The sequence below is a fragment of the Pantherophis guttatus genome, chromosome 8 (assembly GCF_059756535.1).
Source record: "Pantherophis guttatus breed Tessera chromosome 8, ASM5975653v1, whole genome shotgun sequence".
In the NCBI taxonomy this organism is placed as follows: domain Eukaryota; kingdom Metazoa; phylum Chordata; class Lepidosauria; order Squamata; family Colubridae; genus Pantherophis; species Pantherophis guttatus.
The window spans coordinates 57,271,217-57,295,429 of record NC_142070.1 but is presented as its reverse complement, the minus strand read 5'-3'; the positions used below and the strand labels follow the sequence as shown (position 1 = coordinate 57,295,429).

Genomic DNA, 24,213 nt, shown 5'->3' with positions numbered 1-24,213 from the left:
GTCTAGTATAAAAAAATTGAAGTTCTAGCAGATCATTTAGGTTGTCCAATTTTAAAATTTTTCAGTGTTGAGTGGGCTTAAGTGCAAGTTTCGTTCTTAGCATGTCCTGGAATGTTCTATGATTGTCCCTTTCCTCCATTCCTTCTTATGATCCTTTCCCTCTATGCCTTCTGGTGGACTTAATTTATTTCTTTCATTTCTGTCTTTATATATTCCTTACTTGCTATTGTCTACTTGCCTTCGATTTTTTTTTGCCTTGTGTCCTGTGTTGTCTTTTTATCCTCCCTTCCTACTTGTTTTTCTCCTGCCACTACTGGGTATTCAGCTCCCCCTGCTTTTCTCAGTTCATGGTGTTCCCCCCACCCCTCGCCTGTTGGTCTCCCATGCTGCTCTGTTGCCGTTCTCAGTCACCGGTCTGCTGATCCCCTTTGCTGAAATGTTCCACCAACACCAACAGCCTCTGGTTGCACCGATGCTCTCCCATTGCTTTCCATGCTCCTCTCAGAATTTGCTTCACTGTGTTGCCCCTCGCTGCCAGCTCTCCCATCTGCTGTGCTGCCACTGCTCCTGGCTCTCCAGCCACATGGCTCCCATTTGCACTGCTTCTACAAGCAAACAGGACCTCCTGGATAGCTTACGGTAGGCTTGTCTCTTGTCTCCTCTACACAGCCTGTTCTCCTCCTCCTTCCTGCTCCTCTCTCTCACTGTTTGCTTTTTCCTTCTCTGCCAGTCGTTGCTTTGCCCCCAGGCAGCTCTCCTCTCTGCCCCACAGATGATTTTCCTCCCTGCTCCACAGCTGGGCCACACTCGCTCACCAGCTTGGCTGGTTGCTCTCTGCCGGTTCGTTTTGCCTCTCTGCTCACCTTGCTTCAATAGGCCTCAGGGCTCTTGGGTAGGCCTTTCAGGTGCAGCTGGGCTTCTCTCAGCAGGCCAAATTCACTGTGTACCATGTTCCTCCTATTTCTCCAATGTTTCCTCTCCTTTTCCTTTCTTCACTTTTTTTTTGTCTATGGTTTATTCTATGATTTATCTTTCCTCTCCATCTCCCCTCCTATCATTTATTTTAGTATAATAGCAACTTTTTTCTTCTTCTAACTCACTGTGATATAACTATGCTTCCTCTGTTGCCACCATCTTGAATAATGCCATCTTGAACAACAAAGATCCTCAACTCCATGATTGAAGTGAAAGGTTTACTTTTACTAGATTCAAGCAATTACAGTAAGCAAAGCTGGATCCGAATATTTCCTCACAAAGCCTGCAGTTTTCTCACTTCCCCTGGCCCTCTCCCCTTGACCAATTCATCAGTGTCCAATAATATTAATTTTAGATGTTTTGGGAATAGCTTTGAGGTTTGAACCTCTTTGATGTAGTTTCGCATTCCACTCTCCTAGTCTGTCCTTGATGGGTTGGATCATTCTGATTTGACACCTCTGGTTCCTGTCATCTTTACATTCCTTCCCTTTCTCCCTTTGCCCATTCCTTACCTCTGTATCCTCCTTCTCTCTCCCCTGCATTTTATGGCAGGAGGCCAGCAAAGCGAGGTATGCTGAAGATGGCAGGTATGACATTCTGCCCCCCTTGGGAAAAGACGTCAGAGAGAAAGGGAGAAAGGAGACAAAAGAGAGAGAATTATCACTCAAAGGGGTTTGTCCAGGTATTTGTTGCGGAATTTGTGAAGGAGTTTGGGGGCTTGGACATGTTGGGCATCAACCCATTCAGTTTCGGGGAGAGGGAAGTCTTTCCATGCAATTAAATATTGAATTTTCCCTCTGTGTTTGTGAGTCTAAAATTTCTTTAACCTCAAAGTGTTGTTCCCCTTTGATTAATATGAGGATTGGAAGTTGCTTTGTTGTGGGGCACAGTGGGGAAGTGATTGCTGGTTTTAAGAGTCTACAATGGAATAATGGGTGCACACGTATGAGGGATTTGGGTAGGTATAATTGCACAGTGAAAAGGTTGATGATTTTATTAATTGGGAAGATTCCAATGTATTGGGAACCTAGTTTCTTTGATGGCTGCCTAGACTGGAGCTATTTGGTAGACAGATAGACTCTGTCACCTACATTATGTTAGTCTTTTGGCTTGGAGTGTGTTTTGTCTCGCATGTCTCTTCCAGCACTTTGCTACTGGCCAAGGTGCTTTGAAGTTCAGTAATCCAGTCTGCTAATGGTGATTTTTGGCTTGGTTTGGGGTAGCTCTGGTATGGCCACAAAATCTTGGCCAGTTGCTACTTTGAATGGTGAAAAACCAGTGCTGCTATGCACCACATTATTGTAAACCACCTCTGGTCAGCCTAGCTGTCTTGCTGGTAGTTAACATAACATCTCAGGTATTGTTCTAGAACCCCATTCATGCATTCACACACCACGATTCATCTGCAGATAATGGGAAGAGCTAAGCCCCTGGGCAGTGCCAAGCAGATTCAGGAATTCTTGCCAAAATTGCAAAGTGAATTGGACCCCACAATCTGAAATAATTCATTCTGGGGATCCATGGAGTCTACAAACATGTTGTACAAAGATTTTGGCTACAGTACATGCTGAGGGGATTTTGGTGCAAGGCACAAAGTGCACCAGTTTAGAGAAGAGGTTGGTCACAATTGCTATCAACAATTGCTACCAACCTGCCTTCCATTGAGGACATGTATACTGCACGAATCAAAAAGAGGGCTGTGAAAATATCTGCAGACCCCTCACATCCTGGACATAAATTGTTTCAACTTCTACCCTCAAAACAACGCTATAGAGCACTGCACACCAGAACAACTAGACACAAGGACAGTTTTTCCCCGAATGCCATCACTCACTAATTCCCACAATACTGTCAAACTATTTACTAAGACTGTATTACTATTATTCTTCTCATCCTTCCTATTACCTATCTCCTCCCACTTATGACTATAACCATGTTGCTTGTATCTCTATGATTTATATTGTTTTGTTTCCTAGTATGATTCGATTGCTTATTTAATAACCTATGACTATCACTAAGTGTTGTATCTTATGATTCTTGATGAATGTACTTTATTTTTCTTTATGTACATTCAGAGCATATGCACTAAAGACAAATTCTTTGTGCGTCCAATCACAGTTGTCCAATAAAATATTCTATTCTATTCTATTCTATTCTATTCTATTCTATTCTATTCTATTCTATTCTATTCTATTCTATTCACTACGGTGATCCCTGAGCTTCCCAATAACTTTACTATAAAGTCCATAAAGATTTCCTTCCAGGGTGCTTGAAGTTTTGCCGCTGGTTGAAGGAGGCCTGGGGTTTTCCCCGATGATGAGCAAATGGGGCAACTAGCCATATAGGTGTCAATGTACTTTTACAGAGATGGCCACCAGAATTGATGACTCACTGTGTAGGGTTTTTACAAAGCCAAAATGCCCTGCAGCTTTAGAGTCATGTTTTCTCAAGTTTTCTCACTTCCCCTGGCCCTACCCCCTTTGACTAGTTCTTTAGCATCCAATAATATTCGTTTTAGATGTTTTGGGAATGGCTTTGAAGTTTGGCTCCTCTTTGATGTAGTTTCACAATCCACTCTCCTGGTCTGTCCTTGATGGGCTGCATTATTCAGATTTGACACCTCTGATTCCTGTCACCCTTACATTTCCTCCCTTCCTCCCCTTGCCCATTCCCTACTTTCCCATCCTCCCCCCCCCACTCCCCTGCATTTTATGGCAGTATGCCAGTGAAATGAGGTATGTTGAAGATGGGAGGCCTGACACTTCAACTGGTAGAAGTGAGGTAAAAGAGATCAGTCTTAAATTGGTGGTTAGAAAAGCCAGCTATTTATTTTTAATGTTCTAAGGTTGCAAGTATTTGAAATGGTAAATCTAAAAGAATCTGAACTTGGCATTTTGAGGTTGCTCCTTTTCAAACCACTATGGAGTGGTTTCTCAAAATTTTGAACAGAGCAAAGATGGAAATTCTAACTAGTTTGCTGAAAAATGGAGCAGTAGAGGACCATTTTTGAGTCCAGACATGAAGCAGATTGAAGTTGTTAACTAGCAAGAGTCTGGCTGTCCTAATAGGTGGATGTCTGGGGTGAAGCAAGCATCAATGATATCTACATTGATTGGGAGGTGAATATCACTAATTATTTTCTTATACTCTTGCAGAACATTTCCCCCTCTTAGATGTGGTGGAAGAATATCAGGGGTGAAATGCTACCGGTTTAGACTGGTTCTAGTGAGCCAGTAATGGAAATTGGGGCTGGTTCGCTGAACCAGTAGTGACCACTGGCTGGCCACGCCCCCGAACCAGTCCGCATCCCACAGTCCTGCCATGCTTGCCTGCCTTCCACACGGCCTTCCTGGCATCCCCGTGGCCAGCTTGAGAAGGTAGGCAAGTGGAAGGCCACGTGGAAGGCAGGCAAGCATGGCAGGGCTGGGGGGAAGGGAGCTAGCAGTCTACTCCCTTCCCTGCAGCCCTGCCATGCTTGCTTCCCTTCCACGCTGCCTTCCTGGCATCCCTGTGGCCAGCTTGAGAAGGCAGGCAAGTGGAAGGCCACGTGGAAGGTGGCCAAGCATGGCAGGCCACGTGGAAGGTGGCCAAGCATGGCAGGGCTGTGGGGAGGGAGCTAGCAGCCTACTCCCTTCCCCATAGCCCTGCCATGCTTGCCTGCCTTCCACACTGCCTTCCCAGTGGTCCCCCATACCCGCTTGCCTTCCGAGGTTGATGTCCAGCCTGGCCTGGCCAGTGGCTGGGTGGGCGGCCCTTGGTGGAGATGCCACCACTGCGCTGCCCCAGGACATGTGCAGCAGCCTGGGGACATCCACCTGCCCTCCCAGAGTATCACCACAGCGCTGCTGTTCGCCTTCTTCCTTCTCTTGCTGCAAAATGAAAGAGAACAGTGGCGGCGGTGCTTTGGGAGGGCACCGCATCACTGTCCAGGACTTCAGCTTGCCCTCCTGGAGCACCACCACAGCGATGGAGGCCCTCTCAGCCCTGGAGTAGCGGCTGCAAATCCACCAAGGGCCGCCCGCCATCAGCCTTACCAATGCTCTGGCTATGTTGGGATGATGGGCATGCTGAGTACGCTGGTGGAGGATCTAGAACAGTGGTTCTCAACCTTCCTAATGCCGCGACCCTTTAATACAGTTCCTCATGTTGTGGTGACCCCCAACCAGGGGTGGGTTCTATTTTTTTTTACTACCGGTTCTGTGGGCGTGGCTTATTTTGTGGGCGTGGCTTGGAGGTCATGTGACTGGGTGGGCATGGCTAGCTGGTCATGTGACCAGGTGGCCATGGCTATGTGTATAGGGACTATTCAGAGGGCTGAAAAAAGTCATTACTGACAGGTCCTCGCACTTTTGACTGGTCCTCACACTTATGACCATCCTCACATTTATGCCTGTGCAGCATTCTTAACAACCATGTCACTCATTTCACAACTGCTTCTCTTCAACATGGTATAAGATAGGGCAAAAAACGTAAAATGTGAGGACAGTCATAAATTCGAGGACTGGTCAAAAGTGCGAGGACCAGTCAAAAATAACTTTTTCAGCCCTCTGAGTAGTCCCTGTGCACAAAAGGACTACCCAGAGGGCTGAAAAATGTGATTTCTGACAGGTCCTCGCACTTTTGACCGGTCTTCACAGTTATGACTGGTCATCATTTATGCCCATTGTACCATTCTTAACAACCGTGTCACTCATTTCACAACTGCTTCTCTTCACCATGGTGACAAGATAGGGCAAAAACATAAATTGTGAGGACAGTCGTAAGTTCGAGGACTGGTCAAAAGTGCGAGGACCAGTCAAAAATAACTTTTTCAGCCCTCTGAGTAGTCCATATGCATAAAAGGATACAGCAATAGAGAGGGATGAAGGAAGGGAAGGGAAATTAGAGTAGGAGTGAGGGTAAGAGAGGGAGGAAGAGAGGAGGGGAAGGAGAAAGGAAGAGGAAGTAGGGAGAAGAAGAAGGGGGGGAGAGAAAGTAAGAAGGAAAGAAAAGACAGAGGTGGTAGGTTTGAGGAGAAATATTGCTGTACAATAAAAAAGATGAAAGGAAAGAAAGCCAACCCCAAACAAATATAAAGATATTAAGATAAAGAATGAATTGTTAAAATTAAAAGAATAAAAGAGAACAAATAGCAATAAATAGCAATAATTAGAAACACACATACAAACATACAACGTATTTTCTTTGAACAGAGTATTTGGCCGGTCCACAAATTTAAACAGTTGTAGGAGGTTAGCACCCACCCCTTTCCTAGAAGAATGAAATATTTTGGGAAATATTAAAAAGGCAGAATATTATATTTCCCTGGATGAGAAATGGAGAAGCATATTTTACAGACAAAGCAGCTTCCACCTTCCTGCCCCCCACCCTTTGTTAATGTGCCAGAGGCAGAAAGTCAATCCTTTGTCAAAGGACATTTGCAACACAATAGCAACAGAAACTAACACAATGGGCCCCATCAAGCCATGTGATCCTGTCCACCATTAAAACATCTTTCCAAACAGTCTCCATGTTTCCAGTGTCTTTTTCCCCACTTGGAGCAGAACCCAGAAGGATATTTCTTCCAACACAGTATTTAGTCATTTCAATTAAATTTACAATTTCTATATTTCCTTTTTACCATATTTATTCCTCATCTATTTTTAAAAAAAACCAATATTACCCTTCATCCTCATCTCTAATCTTAATCAAATTCAATTTTTCCCTTCTATTCTATATTATACCCCTTCGCATTGTCATCTATTTTCATATCCATCCTCACATTGGTTAATTATGTAATACAGTTGTTTAATACAAATTCAACATTTTAATATAAATCAATTAGTTATATAACTATCTTTTTTTTGTATATTAATCAATATGAACATGAATATTCCAATTATTTCCATGCAATCCAATTTCTTACAAATCAATTAATTATATTTACCAATAATAATAAACCAAATAATTTCCCCCATATATTCCTCCAAACCACAACTTAACCGTTTCTGCTTTCAACACAATATACAATTAATAGTATCTCAATTATTACAATTCCCTAGTTAAATAGAGCTTTTTTTCTTTTGTGTTTTAAAATCTTGAACCTCCTCTTGCCCTAAATTTCCTATTGTTTGCAGTTTTGTACCTACTTTTTTTGGTGAGGAAAAAGAAAAAGAAATCTCTCTGCCTCATTTTGTCACGTTGCAGCTAAGACCCTGCTTTCGCTTTCTCTTTTCAGCATAGCTAGGGGAAAAAAAACTTGCTCCAGGAATGTACCTCTTTGCAGCTAGCTCTTTGAAGCCCCGCGGCAAGAATTTAAAGTTTTTTTTCCCTCTAGCCATCAGCTGGGACTCCGGAGGCAGCAATAGATTGGGGGTGGGCGGGGTAAGCAAACTGCGACCGGGCGATCCAACAGAGGCAGAGGGTGAGGGTGAGTGAAGGGGGGGGCGAGAGAGGGCTTTGGCGACCCCTGTAAAATGGCCGTTCGACCCCCAAAGGGGTCGCGACCCCCAGGTTGAGAACCGCTGATCTAGAAGGTAAGGCCGATGCTGGCAGTAGAGGGGAGGGAGACCCGCTGCACTTGGCTCCTCAGAGGGACTTGGCAAGGCTCACTCGCCTTTTGGGCCTGGCACGCTTGGCTTCCATGGGGCCTTTGGCCGACTGCTGCCCACTTGCCTTCCCCTCTGCCTCAGATCCCGCCTGGCCTCCCAGAGCACTGCTGTGTCGCTGCCATTCGCTTTCTTCCTTCTCCTGCTGCGAAACGAAAGCGAACAGCGGCGGGGTTGCTTCAGGAGGTTGCTTTGGGCAGGCTGATTTCTGCCATGAGGCGGGGAGAGAGGGCGGCAAGAACGACAGTGGCAGGCAAGGGAGCTCCAAGATGAAGGACTACCCACATTGGCCTGCCCAGGTAAGAGCTGCCGCCCAGGCCAAAGGGAAAGTACCATGGGCTCCGCAGTGGCATGGCCAGGCCTGGCCCTCTCCCTGGCTGGGGGGCTTCTGCCCCTCTTGCTCTGCTTCTTTGCTGGCTGAGCCTCCTTCTCCCTGAGTGCTGGACTCTGCAGGCCAAGTTCTTGGAGTGGTGCTGGCAGTCAAAGAGAGCAGGCAGGGGACTGGGTAAGAATCTAGTGGGCTGCTTCAGATCCCGAAGCCCTGTGGAGCCAGCATGGGAGGCACGGGTGGAAGGCAGCCTTTTCTGCAGCATCCCCCTCCCCTCTTTGGATTGCCCTGCAAGGGGGGACTCTGCCTTTGCAGAAACAGGGCGGGCGGTTTGTACGAAGGATTGGTGGGGGAGATGTGCAGCCCTCCGGGAAGGAGAGCGAGACAAGAGGAGGCTTCGAGGTTTTGAGAATCAGTGTCTAATATGCTCTGGCTGCCTGGCTGGGGAGGAAGAGTGGGAGGCCAGGCAGCCTCTCTCTCTCTCTCTCTCCTATCTCTCTGGGAGAACTGCGTGATGCTGCAAAAGCCTCAACTGTAGCTTTTTTGTTGCTGTTATTTTGCACCGTGGAGAGGGCTGGGAATGCAGCCAAGCAAGCTCTGCAGTTGGGAATCCCAGCAACTTGGAAGCCAGGATCTCCCCCCGCCTCTCCTCCTCTCAATCACAAATCCCAAGCAAGGATTTACCACATTCGCCTTCAGGTACTTCGTTATGTCCTTATAAGGACATCCGCCCTGATTGGCTGCTAGCCATCGGGCGGGAAATTTGAATCCCTGTCAAGGGGCGGTGCGTCTGCCGGGAGCGAATATAAGGAGAGCTCCGACAGCGCGCCAGCAGTCTTGTCTTGTTACCTTTGTAATTATTAAAGTTACTAAATGTATCGAGCTGGTCACGTCTTCATTTCCTGCGCCTGATCTAACACTGGCGACGAAGGACTAGAGAAGAGAACCTGAGCAAGACTCGTGGCATGATCGCCCACCGAGCTGAAGTCACTAAACCACAGTGACTTCCAGAATGGCAACCCCGCAAGCTCCGATTGCCGCACTGAACCCATTCGATCCATCCCGAGAGAAGTGGAGGTCGTACATGGTCCGATTCCGGCAGTTCCTGCGAGGCAATGGCTACCAGAACCTTGACGATGAGCAGAAAAGAGCCCTCTTTCTGGCTCACTGCGGATCGGACGTCCTGGAGATGGCAATCGACCTCGTGGCACCCAGGGACATTGAGGAGATGTCCTGGAACGACTTGCAAGAAGCCCTGCAGGAGCACTACGCACCCACAGGCACCCCAATCACAAACAGGTTCACCTTCCAGCAGAGAAACCAGCGGGAAGGTGAATCCATCAAGGAATTCATGGCAGCGCTTCGCCAAATCGCTGCCAACTGCGAGTTCGACAACATGGACAATGCCATCCGTGACCGCGTTGTTTTTGGAATGCGAGATGTGGGGCTGCAGAAGAAGTTCCTCAGCCGAAAGAGGATCCCACTCAAAGATGTCCTCGATGAAGCAACAGCGGCTGAAAATCTGAGAAAGCAGCCACCGCAATGGTTAAAGCAAGAGGGATCCACAAGATCCACAAGTCGGGCCTGAACTCCTCAGATGACTCAACCACACAAACGGAGTCTGATGAGGAAATGGCCGTCTACAAGGTTTCCCGCCCCCCCAGGTGGGAAAACCCACAGCATGGCGACCGGGGAGAACGATGCGGCAGTTGCAAAGGCGACCACCCCAGGGCAACCTGCAGATGGAGGGATGCGACCTGCCGCCGATGCCTGAAGAGGGGGCACATCGCCGAGGCCTGCAGAGCAGCAGATCCAGCCCCAGAACCACCCAGACCACGATTCCGCGAGAATCACAAAGATAACCAGAGGACATCCAAATGGTCCTCGAACCAGTCCCGGCGCGGGGAGGAGGAATATCCCCGCAACAGAACGGTGCACCAGACCACCATCGCTCACACAAGCGACGAGGGGACCACCAAGTTCCACGTGACGCTGCTGGCAGAGGGGTCACCGTGCAAGATGGAGGTAGACTCCGGATCCGCCTACTCCATCATGGACTGGCAGCACCTACAGCAGCTGAAGCCATCCTGCAAGAAGACCCAGCTGAAAACCCCGAAGTCGAGGCTTGTGGACTTCAACGGAAACCCCATTGGAATCCTGGGCAGAACCACCATCCACATCAAATACAAGGACTTTAACGGAGAGCTGCCCATCACCATTGTGGAGAACAGCCGACTGAACCTGTTAGGAGTGGAGTGGTTTAAGCCGCTGGGGCTTTCCATTGAGGGCATCCACGAAATCCATAGGGACGAACTCGACACCATCCTCGAAGAGTTCAAAGAAGTCTTCGATGGTAAGCTGGGGAAATTTGTGGGGAGGCCAATTTCCTTTAATCTGGACAAGGGAATCACCCCAATCAGGCTTAAGCCCCGCCGAGTTCCGTTTGCCCTGCGGCCGAAAGTAGACGAACAGCTGGATAAGCTGATCGCCCAGGGCGTTTTGGAACCGATCGATCATGCCTCATGGGAGACCCCCATTGTGACCCCACTGAAGCATGATGGGTCTGTGCGCATCTGCGCCGACTACCGTTGTACCATCAACAAGGCGTTGGCACAGAGCGCATACCCAGTCCCAGTTGTGCAACATCTGTTGCATTCCCTGGGAACGGGCTCAATTTTCGCGAAACTGGACCTGGCCCAGGCTTACCAGCAACTGCCAGTGGATGAAAAAATGGCGGAGGCACAAACAATTGTCACGCACAGGGGGGCATTCAAATGTAACCGCCTCCAATTTGGAGTCAGCGCTGCCCCAGGCATTTTCCAATCCATGATGGAATGCCTTCTCCAAGGCGTTCCAGGGGTGGTGCCTTACTTCGACGATGTGCTTGTCTCAGGTGACTCAAGAGCTCAACTCCTTGAAAGGCTCAGGCTTGTCCTGCAGCGGTTCAAGGCCAAGGGCTTGAGGGTCAGGCGGGACAAGTGCATCATAGGAGTACAGGAAGTCGAGTTCCTGGGCTATCTCATTGATAGCACTGGCATCCACCCCACCAAATCAAAAGTGGAAGCAATCCATGAAGCTCCAAGCCCAAAAAACAAAACGGAGCTTCAGGCTTTCCTTGGGTTGCTCAACTTCTACGCCATTTTCTTAAAACAGAAAGCCACAGTTGCTGAGCCACTCCACCGCCTGCTGGGGAAAGCGGCTTCCTAGAAGTGGGGCCAGGAAGAGGAAGCAGCATTCCGGGCCATCAAAGGACTATTGACGTCCAAGAGCATCCTCATCCAATACAGCGAGACGCTCCCCATCAAGCTGACCTGTGATGCATCGCCTTACGGGGTGGGGGCAGTTCTCAGCCACGAACTGCCCAACGGCTCGGAAGCCCCGATCGCTTACTTCTCGAAGACCATGTCCGGCGCAGAACGGAACTACAGTCAGCTGGACAAAGAAGCCCTGGCCATCGTGGCAGGAGTGAAGCGCTTCCACGAATACCTCTATGGAAGACGCTTCACCGTAGTCACCAACCACAAGCCACTCCTGGGACTGCTCGCAGGCGACCAACCCACCCCGACCTTCATGTCCCCGTGGATGACGAGATGGGCCATCTTCCTAGCCGGCTACTCCTATAGGCTCGTGCACCAGCCAGGCATAGCCATAGGAAATGCCGACGCGCTCAGCAGATGCCCATCGAAGAATCCAGTCGAAGTCCCAGCCCCCACGCTCCACCTATTCCACATAGACGACGATGCCAGCTGTCCAGTCTCATCCGCAGATGTGGCCGTCCACACCCAAAAGGACCCCACACTCCGCCAAGTGAAGTCCTGGATCCTCAGAGGGTGGCCATCGGAAAAGACGGAAGAGAGGTTCAGCCCGTTCGCCAGGAAGCAGAAGGAGCTGTCCACCATAAAGGGCTGTCTTCTATGGGGAGACAGAGTGCTGATTCCAAGCACTCTGCAACGGCGGACGTTAGAGACTTTGCACAAAGGGCATCCGGGCATCGTCCGCATGAAGGCCCTGGCACGGAGTTACGTCTGGTGGCCCTCCCTGGACAGAGACATTGAACAATGGGTCTCCAGATGTGACCCATGCCAAGAAGTTCGCCCAGCGCCGCCGCAATCCGAAGTCGCGAAGTGGGAGACCCCCAGCAACCCCTGGTCGAGGATTCACATCGACTTCGCGGGTCCGATGCAAGGGCGACACCTCCTCATCGTGGTAGATGCCTTCTCCAAGTGGCTCGAGGTGGTACCCATGGCATCTACCACAACAGAAGCGACGATCCGAGCCCTGCGCCGTCTTTTCGCCACACATGGACTACTGGACGTGCTGGTCTCCGACAACGGCCCCCAGCTCACATCCCTGGCCATGGAGTCCTTCCTGGCAGGACTGGGCATCCGCCACGCCCTGTCCGCCCCATACAGGCCGGCCGGAAACAGACAAGCTGAACGCATGGTGAGGCTCACCAAAGAGGCACTCACCAAGATGGGCCTGGGAGACTGGCAGGAACGGATAGACAACTTCCTCCTCACCCAGCACATCATGGCGCATGCCACCACCCACAAGAGCCCGGCCGAACTGCTGATGGGCAGAAGGTTGAGGTCACCCTTGGACCGGCTGCACCCCCAATACAGCCCGGAAGTGACCGCAACCGCCAGCCTCCCGCTTCGCGCCTTCAGCAACGGAGATTCAGTTTTCGCACTGAATTTCAACGGCTCTCCTAAGTGGCTGAAGGGGAAGATTGCCAGCACAACCGGCCCCATATCCTACACCGTCGAGTTGGAAGATGGACAGGTCTGCAGACGTCACATCGACCAACTCCGGAAAAGGTGGGGGGGAACACACGAAAACCAGCCTGACGAGGGAGGCCTACAACACCCAGACGAGGTAGGCCTACAACACCCCGGCGAGGTAGACCTACCACACCCAGACGAGGTAGGCCTACGACACCCCGGCGAGGTAGGCCTGCCACACCCCTGCGAGGCAGGGCAACGCCATCCCGACGAGGTCGGCCCAGCACACTACCAGGTACTGTCACGTCGGCAGTCCAGCGAGGTAGACCGGGGCCAGCCGCACGGGGGATGCCAACACCAACCCAGCCAGGTGGGCACCCGGCACAACAGGGCCAGGGACCACCAACCCAGCCCACAAGTAGACCGGGACCTGCCCGGAGGAGGAGCAGCGCACCCCACCAGTGACGGCAGCCTACGCCAGCCCGGCCAGGGAGACCGCAGTTCCAGGCGAGTAGACTGGGACCCAGCCAAGACGGGCACCCCTCTACCCACGGGCGAGGGTGGCACACGACTCCCCGGCGAGGGGGACCCCCGCCCATCTCAGGAGACAGCCAGGAAACAACAACTCGACCCGGATGACCCCAGGCACCAACCGGCGGTAGACCAGGGACTAGGGGGAAGGGAAAGCCGACAACAACCTGGCCAGGGAGACCTGCACCACCCCGGCAGGGGAGACCTCCACCGCCCCGCAGAGGTAGGCCCGCAACAACACCCCGACCAGGTCGACCACCACCAACCAGACCGGGTAGACCAACGCCAGCCCAACCGAGTAGACCGACGCCACCCCTGCGAGGTCGAACAGCACAACGCAAGCCAGCACAAGCCGCAGCCGGCGGACCAAACCCGAGGGCACCGAGCGGAACCACCACCCGGACGGCAGCAAGCCGGACCGCAACCGAACCGCAGCGCCCGGGAGACCAGGGAGGAGCAAGCGACAGACTTACCGAGTCTCGGCCTCCCCCGACCCTGGATTGCTGATGCACAAGAAACACACTCGAGCCGGAATCGGAGTATCTTGGTTTAATCGGCAACAACAGCTCTCGGTGGAAACCGGATTGCAAACAATACAAAGACGCGGCTGCTGGGAGCTTGTAATAGAGTCCTTTTACAGAGCGAGTGCCGAGTGCTCCCAGCTGGGGAGACTCGAAGTTCCCGCAGCTGTCATTCCGGCCGCGCAGGGATGACGTCATCCATCTCGGGTTTTGCCGGAGCCGTGTTGTTCGCAGATATTCCTCTATGCCCACGCGTCCCCATCAAAACCCCCGTGCACAAGAACGCCTAGTCGTTACACTAACCCCTCCACCAGCACCCAGTGGCCCATGTCCACCCCCCCAGCGAGCGCGCCACTCAGGCTGCAGCGGTTGGACTCGAGTGCGTTGCAGCGGTTGGCATGCCGGGGGTATGCCAACTGCTAGCATAACCGAACCAGTGGTTCTGCGCATAGGAGACCATCAAGAACGAATTCGTTTTATAGTGATAGCACAAATGATAGAGCCAATCATCCTTGGTCTTGCATGGTTGGACAAATGGAAACCCCATATCTGGTGGGAGGGAGGGTATCGCAAAGTGAGGATTCCACTAACAGCAGATTCTTGTGTTGGGTTGCATGCTGAGGTGTTACCAGAGCCCCGGTACCCTCAGGTGTACAGCGACCTTGCCCAGGTATTTAGTGAAGAAGAATGTGACACCTTACCACCGCATCGGGACACAGATTGTGGAATAGAACTAAAACCCGGGGCTCAGCTACCTAAACCCTGGATGTATTCAATGACCCCGGCGGAGCTGAAAGAGCTACGCTCCTATATCGATAAAAATCTAGCGAGGGGCTTCATTCGCCCCAGTCGGTCGCATCTAGCCGCCCCGGTTCTCTTTCATGGAAAAAAAGACGGGGGTTTACGCTTATGCGTGGACTACCGAGGACTGAACGCTGTGTGCATCGAACCATTGTATCCCCTACCCTTGATGGCTGATTTGCTCACGACCTTATCTACAGGAAAGATCTTCACGAAGTTAGACCTCCGTGAAGCCTACTACCGGGTGCGGATACGCCCGGGAGACGAATGGAAAACCACGTTTAACAGTCCCCTCGGCAGCTACCACTTTCTAGTGATGCCTTTTGGTCTGCAGGGTGCCCCCGCCGTCTTCATGCAGCTGATAAACGAGGTGTTGCACGATTATTTGTATCGTGGGGTCCTGGTGTATCTGGACGACATCCTCATTTATTCAGAGACAATGGATGAACACATTCAATTAGTCAGACAGGTACTAACCCGATTATTGGAAGCCCGGTTGTTTGTTAAGCTTTCAAAGTGTGAATTCCATCAAAAAGAGATAGACTATCTTGGGTTCCGTATCAATGAAGCCGGGATACAAATGGATCCGAAAAAAGTGGAAGCGGTGTTGGAGTGGCAAGCCCCACGAACACGAAAGCAGTTACAAAGCTTCCTGGGTTTCGCAAATTTTTATCGCCAGTTTATCCCATGTTTCGCTAAGACGGTGTTACCCCTCACCGACTTGTTACGAACAAAAGGACTTGTAAAGCCTGGGACAAAGCCCAGACCAGGATACATATTACCGTGGACCTCCCAGTGCCAAAAAGCGTTTGAGGAGCTCAAACACCTATTCGCCAAAGAGCCTGTCCTAAAACATCCGGACCTGTCACAGGCATTTGTGGTACAAGCCGATGCAAGTGACGTGGCTATTGGAGCTGTCCTTCTGCAGGAAGACAAAACCGGTGTCCTAAAGCCCTGTGCCTACACCTCATGGAAATTCACAACAACGGAAAGAAATTGGGCTATATGGGAAAAGGAGGCCTTCGCAGTTAAATGGGCGTTACAAACCTGGAGGCACCTTTTGGAGGGCAGTACACAGCCGTTTGAGGTCTGGACAGACCACAAAAACCTAGAGGCACTCCAGACGCCTCGCAGGTTGTCTCCAAAACAGGTCAGGTGGGCGCAATACTTCCAACGTTTCCGATTCTCTCTGAAGTACAAGCCAGCAGGGAAGTTGTTTCTAGCCGATGCCTTATCTCGCATGCCCCAATATCACAGCAAAAGAGCAGAAGGTTTACAGTCTCTATTCCCTCCTATAGAGGCCGAGGCATGTGCTCTGGGAACACGACAAACCCGTAGTTGGATATCGGCACTGCAACAGGCCCTGTCCACCGATGAATGGTTGCGTGACAACCGCCCGCTTGTAACCCATCGGGATGGGCTAGCGTGGTGGGGGGATAGACTATATATACCCGGTGCGTTACGACAACAAGTCCTACGGCGTTGTCATGACCAGAAAACCGCGGGACACTTTGGGTTTTTGAAAACCCTGCATTTAGTCAGAAGGCAATTCTGGTGGCCGAAGATGCGAAAGGATGTTGACCAATATGTCGGAGGCTGTCACATATGTGCGATCTCTAAACCAAGACCCGGGAAACCCCTGGGCTTACTACAAGCCGTAGCCGAACCGAATAGACCATGGGATGAAATCTCCATGGATTTCATTGTAGAACTTCCAAGTAGTAGAGGGTATACCGTGATATGGACAGTGCTTGATCTCTTCTCCAAGCAGGCCCACTTTAGTCCCTGTAAAGGGCTACCGTCGGCACAACGATTGGTCCGACTCTTCATTCAACATGTCTACCGCTTACACGGGGTACCCCAATGGATCATATCGGATAGAGGAGTCCAATTTACGGCTAAGTTCTGGAGAGGATTCCTCCATGACATAGGAGCAACACAAGATTTGAGTTCCGCTTACCACCCGAGTACGAACGGGGCTGCGGAACGGGCCGATGCCATGGTGGAACGTTGTCTGCGGTCCTATATCTCATACCAACAGAACGACTGGGTGGACTACTTACCCTTCGCCGAAACAGCATACAATAATTCTGTACATCGCAGTACCGGGTATACTCCCTTCCAGATTGTCATGGGACGAGATTTCCCAGCTATCCAGCGGTTGGTGTCGAGCAGGGTATCCCGCGGGCTCGGTCCTGGCGGCCGCGGGGTGGACATCCGTGGTGGTGGTAGAGGGCATTCGGCTGCCCGATGCCCCTCCTGGTTACATCTGAAACACCGGAACGGCCGTCTGCTCGACTCGCCGGGACCAGTCTCCAGCACTGGGGGTGGCCTGATAAAACCCCTGTCGCCAAATCACCCGCCCAACCCTCGTTTTGGTTGGTTCTGGATGGTGGTCCGGGGTCTGAACTCACGCAACCCCACATCCAGGCTAACAGCTGCTTTGTACCAGTCCGACAGGCGAGACCCCAGTCCTCGATACACACAGGCCTGGCGTATCTCTCTGTCTAAACGTGATTGAAACTGATGAATCAGGAGGCGTTCCGGCCAGGACCGTAATTTCCCAGCCAGATTGCGGAACTCTTTGACATAGTCCTTGGCCGGGCGGCCCCGCTGTTTGAGGTTTACCAGTGCTCCCTCTATAACTTGCGTTCGGGTCTCGTCCTCAAAGCGACTCCTTAACGCCTCTAGGAACAGTCCCAAGTCTGTTAGTTCACGTGCGTGTTCGCTATGCAGGTCGGCCACCCAGTCGGCTGCTTCCCCTGTAAGAACAGCTGTCACCGCAAACACCATTGACCATTGCGAGGGGTACAACCGCCCGTACAGATCCATGTGGCTAATTATTTGACTGAGGAACAATGCCACCTTTTCTGCTGACCCGTCAAATGTAGCTTGTACAGGGGGTAGCCCCCAGGGGGTCTGAGGGGTCCACACCCTGAGTCCCCACATCGGCAATGGCTCCGGCTGGCGGGGTTGGGTTGGTCTTTGCCTTGCATCGCTTTGATCATGCTGACTATCCATGGCGTGAACCACCGTCCTATCCCTACCGGGTCGTGGAGGAGCTCTAGCAGGTGCACGGAGACCCTCCCCCCCCGGCGGGCTGAATGGTACTGCCTCTTCCTGGGGGTTGGTGCTCCCCGCTGACCCGTCTCGCGCGTTGTTCCAGTTTAAATTTCGGACTAGCGAGGCGGGGTCTGATGGCCCCAGAGCCACTGCTCATGGCCCCGCCCCCCTGCCACATCTCAGAGGGGTCTCCACCGGGGGCCCATGGCTGCCAGGAGGCTGCATCCCGGAAGCTAGCCTCCCCGAACCTATCTCGTAGAACATCCATGGTAGTTGCTCCTGGGCCAGTAGAGTAGCTCCATTCCCCTTCCTCTTCTTCAATCCACTGCCGCTCCCTCCAACCCTGGAACTGAGCGCCAGAGTGGGGTGGTGTTTGCACCCGCGTCCCAGGTAGGGCGGAGCTGTGCCACCAATGCCCCGCACTAGCTTGAGTAGTCGTTTCAAAACCTTGTGGCTCCTGACCCCCCTTCCGTGGGACTGCTCCGGTGCCCTCCTTCCGCGGCCCCTGTTGCTTTGGCCTGACCACCGGCTGCTCACTGGTCTCCGTCGGGTTGGCGGCGGTAGCCCCCTCGTCCTCTTCCTCCTTCCCTTCAGGCAATGTCTCCTCAGGCAGGGTGTCCGCGCCCTCCGCCATAGTGCTCCGCTGCTGAGAAACCTGGTGGGTAAGAGGAGCCGCGTCTTCCTCTCGGCCTCCCCTGACCCTGGATTGCTGATGCACAAGAAACACACTCGAGCCGGAATCGGAGTATCTTGGTTTAATCGGCAACAACAGCTCTCGGTGGAAACCGGATTGCAAACAATACAAAGACGCGGCTGCTGGGAGCTTGTAATAGAGTCCTTTTATAGAGCGAGTGCCGAGTGCTCCCAGCTGGGGAGATTCGAAGTTCCCGCAACTGTCATTCTGGCCGCGCAGGGATGACGTCATCCATCTCGGGTTTTGCCGGAGCCGTGTTGTTTGCAGATATTCCTCTATGCCCACGCGTCCCCATCAAAACCCCCGTGCACAAGAACGCCTAGTCATTACACTAACCCCTCCACCAGCACCCAGTGGCCCATGTCCACCCCCCCATCGAGCGCGCCACTCAGGCTGCAGCGGTTGGACTCGAGTGCGTTGCAGCGGTTGGTGTCGAGCGCTTCGTGCCGCTCGACACTGAGACTCAGACGCTCTTCCCGGGTCGGAACCGAGCAACCGAGATGAGGCGATAGATCCACAGGCCAGGAGGAAGACCACCAGAACCAGCCATCCAAGGTCTGCGGTCCGGCCGGAGGCACTGAGGGTGACCCCGCTCACTTGACAGCCGAACCAAGCCCGGTTCCGGGGAGGGAACCAGGAGATGAAAGAACCCCGTCCGTCCAGGCCGGAGACGGAGAACAAGTGAGACTGCGCAGGTCAGCTAGGGCGCCGAGGCGTCCTACGTACCTGCGCGACTACGTGACTTTTGTTGACGAAGTTTGACAGTTCCCGGACTAAGGGGGGAGGAGTGTTATGTCCTTATAAAGACATCCGCCCTGATTGGCTGCTAGCCATCGGGCGGGAAATTTGAATCCCTGTCAAGGGGCGGTGCGTCTGCCGGGAGCGAATATAAGGAGAGCTCCGACAGCGCGCCAGCAGTCTTGTCTTGTTACCTTTGTAATTATTAAAGTTACTAAATGTATCGAGCTGGTCACGTCTTCATTTCCTGCGCCTGATCTAACATACTTGAAGTGTATCTCCCTACAGATCTTCAGGCTAGACAAAACCAAAACTTTCAACCATTCCATGGAAAAACTTCCCCTTCAGGCCACTTATCAACTTGCTTGATCCCCTATGGACATTTCAATTTTTTAATATCCTTCTTAAAATGTCCTGCCCAGAATTGGATGCAACTGTAGCTTTGGGCTAAAAGGGTGGTTTAAGCACCTAGATTGTTTTCTTTCACATTTCTTGTGATTTCGCACTACCTGGAGTTGTGGTGGTGTTGGGCAGCCCCAAAATTTAAATAATAAATAATAAAATATCCTGTTTAATCAGGATACAGCATTGGAGTCTAAAAAGTCTAAAAAGATTTCTCAGCTAATCTTTGCCCCCAAACTGGGAGGAGTGGCTGCCTGCCAGAGAGTGGCTCCGGGAGAATGAGCCTGCAGCCTCAGCAGGCCAATAGCAGAAAGTCCCTGGCTCCTTAGTGACAGTCTATCTAGTCATTTACAATGTGGTCATGATAGCCTGGTGAGCGAGCGCCAGTGCACTCTTGGTGGGTGGGTGGGCTCAGTTTTGGGGTGCAGAAGGAGGGTGTCTGTTGGGCCACTTCTTCTTGGGGAAACCTGACAGCCCTCTGCCTTCCCTGGCTTCTCTCCCTTCCCTGTCCCAGTGTAATGGCCTTTGCTCCTTTGAACACACCTTTCTTTGCCTTTATCTGGGCAAAGATTGGAGATGCATATAAGCGGGCACCTCTTCTCTTTGGGATCCTTATTGAGGACCCCAGCTTGATGATTTAATGAGACATATTATTTCTAAGTTGGAGATCATTGTATAATACCATGTTTCCCTGAAAATAAGACTGGGTCTTATTTTCTTTTGATCCCTGAAAAAATGGCTAGGGCTTCTTTTTAGGAGGGTCTTATTTCCCCCCTCCAATGTACCGGTATGAGGTGGGGGGGTGAGTGGCCTTCCTGAAGTGGCTTCCTGAAGGGCTGCCACAGGCCATCCCACCATCCATGAAACAGCTGGTTCGCAGGTGCCACTCAGGCCACCTCCTCCATCAAGCGTGGCCACTTTTGCCACTTTTGCAATACGAACTGGTAGTAAAGGTATGTAAAACTCACCCCTGCCACATGCCCTTACCTAATGGTCGCACCTGCCATCCATGCAGAACAGCCTCGCGAGAGCAGCTCCCACAACCCTAGCCACCATGCCCCTTCTGATAATGGAGGCCACAACAAGAGTGGTAGGCCCAGTGACACACCTCATGCCCTCTTTACCTAACGGTGTGATGGTCGCAGCAGGCCATCCCACTGTCGAAGAAAGAATTGCTTCACGGGTGCTGCTCAGGTCACTTTTGCAGCCGCAAAAGTGGCAGGAGGCCAAGCGACACACCCCACACATCCCTTGGCCTCCTCATTGCTTGTTGTGCAGACAACATGAGGTAAGGAGAGGCCTGGGGGAGGGGAGGAGGAAGTTGCCTCACACAAATATGATACAACTGTCATATTTGACAGTTATAATCTGGGGTCTTGTGATCCCCTTTTGAGACCTCCTGACAGGCAAAGTCAATGGGGAAATCCAGATTGACTTAACATCCATGTTGTAGCTTAACAACTGCAGTGATTCCCTTGACAACTGGCAGGAAAGGTTGTAAAATGAGGCAAAACTCATTTTTGCCTCATTGCAAAAATTGCAAATCCCCCTCCCCCCAGGGCAACCATAATGCCAAATCCCAACCACCACCACACCCAGGGCAACCACAATTGCAAACCCTAAACCCACACACAGAGAAACCACAATGCTCATATATGGATATTATGTCGGCTGGCGACACCCAGGGGAAGAGCCTTCTCTGTGGGGGCACCTGCCCTTTGGAATGAACTGCCCCAGGACATACACAAGATCTCTGACCTCCGAGTTTTCCGCTGTGCTCTTAAGACCCTGCTCTTCCAACAGGCAGGGCTAGCTTCATAATTGAGTTTTAAATTTGGAATTCTTAAATTTTGGGGTTTTTTAGCTAATTGGTTTTGAATGTAATACTTTTAATAATTTTTAAATTTAAATTGTGATATTTGTATTGTGTTTTTACCTGGTTGTACACCGCCCCGAGTCCTTCAGGAAAGGGGCAGTATAGAAATAAAATTATCCTATCCTATCCTACAACAATCAATTTATTCAAATTCAACAATTTATTCAAATATAGTCATGTCATCTTCTTCTGGAACATTGTCAAAACTCTCCACACCCTGAATTCCAGTCTGAGTTTCTTGTGACTCCATTTTGTTTAAAACCATTGGTCCCAATCGCTGATGTCCAGCAATAGATGTCTCCTTAAAAGAGTACCTCCTGTCCATGTAGCCTGCTTGTATTGCATTGGCAATAGAGGTGTCACTGATTTTGTCCCATGCATCCTTGACCCAAGTCACAAGCTCTGGCAGGCTAGGCTTCACAAAGTTTCCATGCTGGTTTCTCCCCATTCTATTCTCAATGTACTCATTGATTTTGATGTGCAAATGGTCCTTGAATGGCTTGTTTATTGTGATGTCCAGTGTCTAGAGGTATGCTGTCATTCCTGTAGGAATCATTATTTGGTCAATTCTTTTCTGTGCAAGAAACTTTTTCATGTCTTTGACACAGTGAGTGCTGGCTGAATCCTAGACTAGCAGACCTCTTTGGCCACCTCGCACAACAAGTGGCAGCATTAACTCAACCCACTTCCTTATAGCTCCTTGTGGGCACCAGGCTTTTTCAGTTTCAAGAACATAAATCCCTGAAACATGTTCAATCTTTTTTTTTTTCTTGCCCTTGGTGATGATTAGAGATGGGACTTTGCTTCTATCCAGATGAATTGCCAAAATGCAGGTAACACGTGCACTTTCATATCCAGTGGAGGGAATGTAAATTGATGTGGCACCCCTCTGATCAATTGTTGTTTGAGCTCCTTGGCCCATAAACATTGCAGTTTCATCCATGGCAATCATGTTGGAGAGCTGGTATTTGGAAAAGTCAATGCTATCAATGAAGGACTAGAATGCAAGTGCATGTTTGACAAGTTCAGCATCTTCCAGCTTGAACAGCAAGATGGGTCTCCTCAGAGACAGTTCATATTGCTGAAGGAAGCCATCCAGCCAGTGTTGAGAGGTTTGAATTCTTCCTGGGGAATTTGTAACTGTGATGTCATTGCAAGGGAAAAATGCTTGAATATCAGCCCTGTGTACAACCAAAGCCGTTGCTCTCCTGTCAGTGATCCTTTCAGAGATGCTGTCTTCAAGTTTAGGAAATAATGGATGTTGACTGATTCACACCTGCGCTTCTTAGCATTTCCCTCATGCACCTGTTGACTGAGGTTATCGAACTCTGCTCTCCATTTTCGGACCATACAGCGATCCAACATCTTCTCTTTGCAGAAAACTGTCAGATTCTTGCCCTGAGAATCCTCCACAATTCCTTTCTTGAATTCCACGAAGTAGCTCTTTCTTTTTGAACTCATCTTGTCAAAATAAAAGTCATTTTAGATCATTAAATCCATTAATCCAAAACCCTGGGTGTGGTGGTGGTTGGGATTTGGCATTGTGGTTGCCCTGGGGCGGGGGGGGGAGGGATTTTCAATTTTTGCAATGAGGCAAAAAAAAATGAGTCTTGCCTCATTTTACAACCTTTCCTGCCAGTTGTCAAGGGAATCACTGCAGTTGTTAAGCTACATCACTGATGTTAAATCAATCTGGATTTCCCCATTGACTTTGCCTGACAGGAGGTCTCAAAAGGGGATCACAAGACCCCAGGTTACAACTGTCATAAATATGATAGGTAAGGCAGTGGTGAAATGTAAAATTTGTTACTACCGGTTCTGTGGGCGTGGCTTGGTGGTGGTGGGGATAATGTGACTGGGTGGGTGTGGCCAACTTTTTTTTTTTAACTTTTAAAAGCATTTTTTCTACAACCTCTTCAGCCAAAGATGTTGCAGGAAAAAAGCTTCTGACAATCAGGCAACTCAGCTTGGATCGTCAGAGGCTTTTAAAAGCATTTCTTTCTACAACCTCTTTGGCTGAAGCATTTTTTCAGCCGAAGAGGTTGTAGAAAAAATGCTTTTGATGATCGCACGGCTCAGCTGGGCATGGTGGGGTGGGGGCAGGGATTTTTGCTACTGGTTCTCCGAATCACCCGCCTCTATCGCTACCGGATCGTGCGATCCGGTCCGAACTGGGAGCATTTCACCCCTGAGATAAGGGCATGTGGGGCATGTTCCTCCCACCTTTCCTGGCCTCTCCTCCTCACCTCGTGTTGTCTGCACGGCAAGCAATGAAGAGGCCAAGTGATGCATGGGGTGCATTGCTTGGCCTCCTGCCACTTTTGCGACTGCACACTTGCTGGAGGTGGCGGCCTGAGTGGCACCTGCGAAGTAGCTGCTTCATGGATGGTGGGATGGCCTGCTGCGACCATCATACTATTAGGTAAGGAGGGTGCAAGGCATGTTGCTGGGCCTACCACTATTAATGGTGGCTGCCATTAACAGAAGAAGGGGCACAGTGGCTAGGGTTGTGAGAGCGGCCGCGGCAAGGCTGTTCCATGTGGATGGCAGGTACGACCTAGGTAAGGCATGTGGGGCATGTGGGGCATGTTCCTCCCCCCTTCCCTCCCTCTGGCCTCACCTCCTCACTTCATTTTGTGTGCATGACAAGCAACCAGAGGAAATGGCAGGGACCGGCTGCACAGGCACTTAAATAGGACTTTTCTTGGGGCTTATTTTAGCACATGCGCTCAAAAGAATGATAGGGCTTAATTTCAGGGGAGATCTTCTTTTCAGGGAAACACAGTGTGAACATTTGCTTCTCCAAAGAGCTTTCTTTGTCATGTATCCAGTGGTGATATTCAGCTGGTTTGGGCAAACCGGTAGTGGCGACCTGTGGGTGGGCCCCAGTGCTATGACATCCTATTTGTCACGAGTGTTTCCAGGATTGCTGTGGCTACTTGCCTACTCACAAACAGTATGGTTTTAATCAAGCCA

At 50.8% G+C, this 24,213-nt stretch overlaps 1 long non-coding RNA gene across 1 annotated transcript in view; it reads left to right on the top strand.

The window, feature by feature from the left end:
- Nucleotides 1-427: 427 nt before the first annotated feature.
- Nucleotides 428-24,213, top strand: part of LOC148112662 (uncharacterized) — an 87,812-nt gene continuing 64,026 nt past the window's right edge. The window contains exon 1 of the long non-coding RNA XR_015729239.1: nt 428-639. This is a non-coding gene — a long non-coding RNA (uncharacterized LOC148112662). The remainder of the gene's footprint in view (nt 640-24,213) is intronic.